The sequence below is a fragment of the Nicotiana attenuata genome, unplaced genomic scaffold, assembly GCF_001879085.1.
Source record: "Nicotiana attenuata strain UT unplaced genomic scaffold, NIATTr2, whole genome shotgun sequence".
NCBI classification, from domain to species: Eukaryota; Viridiplantae; Streptophyta; class Magnoliopsida; order Solanales; family Solanaceae; genus Nicotiana; species Nicotiana attenuata.
The window spans coordinates 218,117-225,498 of NW_017670777.1; positions in this window are offsets into that span (position 1 = coordinate 218,117).

The window sequence follows — 7,382 nt, forward strand, 5'->3', positions numbered from 1 at the left end:
GCAAGTTAGTTATGTTTTTTTTCCCGCATTCTTAGGCTTACCTAGTTGTAGAGACTAGGCGCCATCACGACATGTTCACGATGGGCGAACTGGGGTCGTGACAAGTTGGTATTAGAGCTCTAGGTTCATAGGAGTCACGAAACACATGCCAGTTTATTAGAGTCTCGCTGATCGGTACGGAAACATCTGTACTTATCTACGGGAGGCTATGTAACTGTTAGAAAAAATTCCACTTCATTTGATTTCCTTGTCGTGCGAGATTTTGACATCATAACTAAACTTATGTCTTTCTATTCTCTCACAGATGGTGAGGACACGCGCTACTCGAGAGGACCAGACACCCGCGCCCCTACTGCAGCCGTCAGAGGCCGGGGCCGGGGTAGAGGCCGAGGACGCGCTCGTGGTGCAGCCAGAGCACCCGCGCGAGCCGCCGCCGAGGCACCACCAGCAGTACCAGCCGGAGTCCAGACACCCGATACGTCTGCCACTACTACTCCAGCACTCTAGGAGACTTTGGCACAGTTTATGAGTATGTAAACCACTCTGGCTCGGGCAGGGTTGCTTCCCCTTGCTGCAGCCACATCCCAGGCCGGGGGAGGAGTACAGACTCCCGCCGCCCGCACTCCTGAGCAGCGAGTGCATGTTGAGCAGGCCCCAGAGGTTATACCTGCGCCGCCTGCAGTACCAGTTCAGCCCGAGGGTAGGGCAGCGGCTTCAGAGGATGAGCAGCGGAGACTTGAGAGGTTCAAGAAATATGATCCTCCGGTATTCAGTAGGTTAGCATCAGAGGATGCCTTGGGATTTCTGGAGGAGTGCTACCGTATTCTCCGCACTATGGGCATATCAGGATCGAGCGGGGTTTCCTTCACTACCTTCCAGCTTCGAGGAGCTGCCTATCAGTGGTGGCGTGCTTATGAGTTAGACAGTCCGGATGAGGCAGCTTCCCTGACTTGGGCTCAGTTTTCAGATATGTTCACGAGGGAGTATGTTCCCCAGAGTCTTAGGGATGCTTGGCGTGTGGAGTTTGAGCGTTTGCGCCAGGGTACTATGACCGTCTCATAGTATGATGTCCGCTACATTGACTTGGCTAGACATGCCCCAGCTTTGGTTTCCACGATCCGCGAGAAGGTTCGCCGTTTCATTGAGGGGCTTATTCCCAGCATCAGGTCTGGCATGGCTCGTGAGTTAGAGACACATGTGTCTTATCAGTAGGCGGTGAGCATCGCTAGGAGGATTGAGGGTATGCATGCTAGGGACAGAGAGGAGAGGGAGGCCAAGAGGCCTCGAGAGTCGGGCCATTTTTCTGGTGCCCGCGCCCCAGCTGCAGGTCATCATGGTAGGGGTCATATGGGTCGCCCCGTTCATTCAGCTCTTCCAGCAGCCAGTGATATTCCAGCTCCACCTAGGCCTCAGGAGCCTTATTATGCACCTCCAGTCTCTAGTGCGCCTCCTGCACGGGGTGCTTCCAGTAGTCAGATCAGCAGACCTCGCCCGAGCCAATCACAGCCGTCACACCCTCCCAGAGCTTGTTTTGAGTGTGGTGACACACGAGAGATTGCCCCAGACTCAGGAGGGGTGCACCTTCACAGACCCCTCAGCCACAGCAGGCCTCACAGCGCTCTCAGGCCATGGTTCCAGCACCATCTGCCACTCCACCGGCCCAGCCAGCCAGAGGTGGAGGTCGGGGAGGTAGAGGTCGCCCTCGAGGGGGAGGCCAGACCAGATATTATGCACTTCCAGGCCGTACTGAGGTCGTCGCCTCCGATTCTGTCATCACAGGTACTATCTTGGTTTGTCACAGAGATGCATCGGTTCTTTTCGATCCAGGCTCCACTTACTTATGTGTCTTCTTATTTTGCTCCGTATTTGGGGGTACCTCGGGATTCTTTGAGTTCCCCAGTTTATGTTTCTACTCCTGTGGGAAATTCTCTTGTTGTGGACAGCGTTTACCAGTCATGTTTGGTTATTCTTGGTGGTTTTGAGACCAGGGCTGACTTATTATTACTCAGCATGGTTGATTTTGATATTATTTTGGGCATGGACTGGTTGCGGCCCCATTATGCTATTCTTGATTGTCACGCCAAAACCGTGACGCTGGCCTTGCCAGGTGTACCGCGTATTGAGTGGAGGGGTGCCTTAGGTCACACTCCCAGTAGAGTTATTTCTTTCCTTAAGGCTCAGCGTATGGTTGAGAAAGGTTGTGATGCGTACTTAGCTTATGTGAGAGATGCCAGTATGGATACTCCTTCTGTTGATTCAGTCCCAGTAGTACGGGATTTCCCCGATGTGTTTCCAGCTGATCTTCCGGGCATGCCACCTGATAGGGACATTGATTTTGGCATTGATCTGTTGCCGGGCACTCAGCCCATCTCTATCCCTCCTACCGTATGGCTCCTCCTGAGTTGAAGGAGCAATTGCAGGAATTACTTGATAAGGGTTTTATTCGGCCCAGTGTATGGCCTTAGGGTAATCCTGTGTTATTTGTGAAGAAGAAGGATGGTTCTATGCGCATGTGTATTGATTACCGCCAGTTGAACAAGGTTACAGTGAAGAACCGTTACCCTTTGCCTCGTATTGATGATCTGTTTGACTAGCTTCAGGGCGCACGGGTGTTTTCTAAGATTGATTTGCTCTCGGGTTACCATCGGTTGAAGATTCAGGAACCAGATATCCCGAAGACTGCCTTCAGGACTCGGTATGGTCATTACGCCTTGTTATGTCATTTGGGCTGACCAATGCCCCAGCTGCCTTCATGCATCTGATGCATAGTGTATTCCGGCCATATCTTGACTCTTTTGTCATTATCTTTATTGATGATATTCTGGTGTATTCCCGGAGTCGGGAAGATCACGAGCAGCACCTGAGGACCGTGCTTCAGACTCTGAGGGAAAATAGATTATATGCAAAGTTTTCAAAATGTGAGTTTTGGTTGGGTTCCATGGCATTCTTGGGTCACGTGGTGTCGAGTGATGGCATTAGGGTGGATCCGAAGAAGGTAGAGGCAGTGCAGAGTTGGCCCAAACCATCCTCAGCTACAGAGATTCGTAGTTTCCTTGGCTTGGCGGGCTACTACCGTCGATTTGTGGAGGGGTTTTCATCGATTGCAGCCCCTATGACTAGATTGACCCAGAAGGGTGCTCCTTTTCAGTAGACAAAGGAGTGTTAGGCGAGCTTTTAGAAGCTCAAGACAGCCCTGACTACAGCCCCATTTTTTATATTGCCTACAGGTTCGGGATCTTATACTGTCTACTGTGATGCCTCGAGAGTTGGCCTTGGAGCGGTATTGATGCAGGACGGTAGGGTGATTGCTTACGCGTCCAGACAGTTGAAGATACACGAGAAGAATTATCCTGTCCATGATCTTGAGTTAGCTGCCATTATTCGTGCCTTGAAGATTTGGCGTCATTACTTGTACAGTGTGCCTTGTGAGATCAATACTGATCACCGGAGTTTGCAACATCTGTTCAAGCAGAAGGACCTTAATTTGCGTCAGAGGAGATGGTTGGAGTTGTTGAAGGATTATGACATCACTATCTTGTATCACCCGGGCAAGGCCAATGTGGTGGCCGATGCTTTGAGCCGCCGGGCAGAGAGTTTGGGGAGTTTGGCTTATTTACCAGCAGCAGAGAGGCCTATGGCGATGGATGTTCAGGCCCTAGCCAGCCAGTTTGTGAGATTGGATCTTTCGGAGCCCAGCCGGGTTCTAGCTTGTGTGGTCTCTCGGTCTTCCTTGTTTGATCATATCAGGGAGCGGCAGTATGACGACCCTCATTTGCTTGTCCTCAAGGACAAGGTGTTTCATGGCGATGCTCGAGATGTGACCATTGATGATGACGGAGTATTAAGGATGCAGGGTCGAGTTTGTGTACCCAATGTCGATGGGCTTAGGGAGTTGATTTTAGAGGAGGCCCACAGTTCGCGGTATTCCAGTCATCCGGGTGCCGCGAAGATGTATTTTGAGGCAGCACTATTGGCGGAGGCGGATGAAGAAGGATATAGTTGGGTTTGTAGCTCGGTGCCTTAATTGTCAGCAGGTGAAGTATGAGCACCAGAGACCAGGTGGATTGCTTCAGCAGATAGAGATTCCGGAGTGGAAATGGGAGCGCATCACCATGGACTTTGTATCTGGACTCCCACGGACCTTGAAGAAGTTTGATGCCATTTGGGTTATTGTGGATCGGCTAACCAAGTCTGCCCATTTCATTCCTGTGTGTACCACTTATTCATCGGAGCGGTTGGCGGAGATTTATATCTGGGAGATCGTTCGTTTGCATGGTATTCCAGTTTGTATTATTTCAGACAGAGGTACTCAGTTTACATCGCGGTTCTGGAGAGCCATGCAGCAGGAGTTAGGTACTCGGGTGGAGTTGAGCACAACATTTCACCCCCAGACGGACGGACAGTTCGAGCGCACTATTCAGATTCTTGAGGATATGCTCCGTGCGTGTGTGATTGACTTTGGAGGGTCTTGGGATCAGTTCTTGCCATTAGCGGAGTTTGCTTACAACAACAGTTATCAGTCCAGCATTCAGATGGCGCCGTATGAGGCTTTATATGGTAGGAGGTGTAGATCTCCGGTGGGTTGGTTTGAGCAGGGTGAGGCCAGGCTAGTGGGCACAGAGTTGGTTCAGGACGCATTGGAGAAGGTTAAGGTGATTCAGGATAGACTCCGTACAGCCCAGTCCAGACAGAAGAGCTACGCGGACAGGAAGGTTCGTGATGTTTCGTATATGGTTGGAGAGCGGGTTCTGCTTCGGGTTTCGCCTATGAAGGGCGTTATGAGATTTGGGAAGAAAGGGAAGCTGAGTCCGAGATTTATTGGCCCATTTGAGGTATTGAGGCGTGTTGGGGAGGTTGCCTATGATCTTGCCTTACCTCCCAGATTGGCAGGAGTTCATCCGGTATTTCATGTTTCGATGCTCCGGAGATATCACGGCGACCCCTCGCACGTGTTGGATTTCAGCTCAGTCCAGTTGGAGAAGGATCTATCTTATGTTAAGGAGCGTGTGGCAATATTGGATAGGCAGGTCAGGAAGATGAGGTCAAAGAACATTGCGTCCGTGAAGGTTCAGTGGCGGGGTCAGCCGGCCGAGGAGGCGACATGGGAGACCGAGCAGGATATGCGCAACAGTTACCCTCATCTTTTCACTACTTCAGGTATGTCTCTATGCTCTTTCGAGGACGAATGAATGTTTAAGTGTAGGAGGATGTGACGACCCGGCCGGTCGTCTTAAGAATTAACGCCCCGATTTCCTATTAACTGCTTTCCCCAGTCTATTTCTGCTAATTTGATTTGCCGGGACGTTCGGTTTTGAGTTACGGAGAGTTTTGGGAAACTTAGTCCCTAAAGGAGAGCTTAAGTGTTGGAAAAGTGACCATAGTCGGAACAGTGTGAAAATGGCCTCGGAATGGAAATCCGATGGTTCCGTTAGTTTCGTTAGGTGATTTCGGGGTTAGGAGCATGTTCGGAATGTGTTTTGGAGGTCCGTAGCTAATTTAGGCTTGAAATGCCGAAGTTTGAATTTTTGAAGTTTCCGGTCCGATAGTGAAATTTTGATCCAAGGGTCGGAATGGAATTCTGGAAGTTGCAGTAGTTCCGTCATGTCATTTGGGATGTGTGTGTAAAATTTCAGGTCATTCGAACGAGGTTTGATAGACTTTTTGATCGAAAATGTGTTTTTTAGAGTTTTTGAAGTTCTTAAGGTTGAATTCAATGAAAAATAGGTGTTTTGGTGTTGTTTGTAGCATTCCGAAGGTTGGAACAAGTTTGAACGATGTTTTAGGTTATGTTGGTGCAATTGGTTTGAAGTCCTGGGGACTCGGGTGAGTTCCGGGTAGGTTCCGGGATGTTTTTAGGCCAAAAATCAAAGCCAATGCAGGCCCAGAAGAGTTGCAGGCCTCAGAACCCACCAGTGCGGTCCGCACGAAATCCAATGCGTCCGCGGTGGGGGCTGTGCGGCCGCACAAAATGTAGTGCGGTCCGCGGTGGGGGGCTGTTTCACTTGTCCTACTTCGGGAGCTCATATCTTTTTATCTACAAGGAATTTTGAGATGATTCAAAAACGAAAGTTGTATCTCTTCGTGTCTAGTTTCCAGAAAACTAAGGAAATCATAATTTGGACATCTGTAGTGAAAGTTATGGCCAAAATACTAAAGCATGTCACTGCAGTCAAGACCTGTGCGGCCGCCGTCGTTTTTGTGCGGACCGCACTGGTTTGGTGCGGACCGCGGTCGTTTTTGTGCGGTCCGCAGAGGTGAAAATCTGGGGGGTGGTCTATAAATACGAGGTTTTGGATTTTATTTGATATTTTGACCTAGAGAGCTCGGATTTTGGCGATTTTTCGAAGGTTTTTCAAGAAATTCATCGGGGTAAGTGATTCTAACTCAGATTTGGCTAGAGTACATGAATCTATCATTGAATTCATCATTTTATTCGTGATTTGGGATGGAATTTGGGAAGAAGAATTGTGTAATATTTCAAAAATATAAAATGATGATTTGAAGGACCAAATGATATCGGAATTGGATAATTTTTATATGTTTAGACTCGTGAGGATGTGAGGATTCTGGAAATGAAAATTTTACTCGATTCCGAGACGTGGGCCCGAGGGGCATTATGGTCATTTTTCATAATTTCACGTATTAGCTTAGAATTTAATTAAAAAATCAGTTACTTGAGGAGTTATTTACAACATGCAATTGAATTGAATAGATTTGGGCCATTTGGAGTCGGATACTCGTGGCAAAAGCGTGGTTTCTAGTTGATTTTGAGCTGGTTCGAGGTAAGTGGCTTGTCTAACCTTGTGTGGGGGACTTTTCCCCTTAGGATTGATTCCATGGTAATTGAAAGGCCTCGTGCGTGAGATGACGAGCGCGCACTTGTGCTAATTGTTGGAAATCCGGATTTTCCCTTAAATGATGGCCTTGAATTATGTTCTTCCTTTCATTGTTTACACTGTTTGGATATTTAAACCTGCTGTAGCTTAGAGAAGCATGTCTATTTGACTAAACTGCTTTATCTGTCTTAACTGCCTTAATTGCGCTACGTGAACCATGCTAGGTTAGGATTACCTGCTTCATTCTGATATGAAATTGATTGAGTTGAATTTTGTTATTGCTGTGTATTTACTTTGGGACTACGGAACGGTATTCCTGGAGATCCCCCTACACTTTATTTTGGGACTACGGGACGGTATCCCGGGAGCTCCCCTGTATGTTTACTTTGGGATACGGAATTTCATTCCGGGAGATCCCCCTGCACTTTATGAGTTGGACTACGGAACTGCACCCGGGAGATCCACTGGACATGATATTTATATTTGGGACTACAGGACGGTATCTTGGGAGATCCCCGGTTGTTATCTCGGATTTGAGTTATGTTC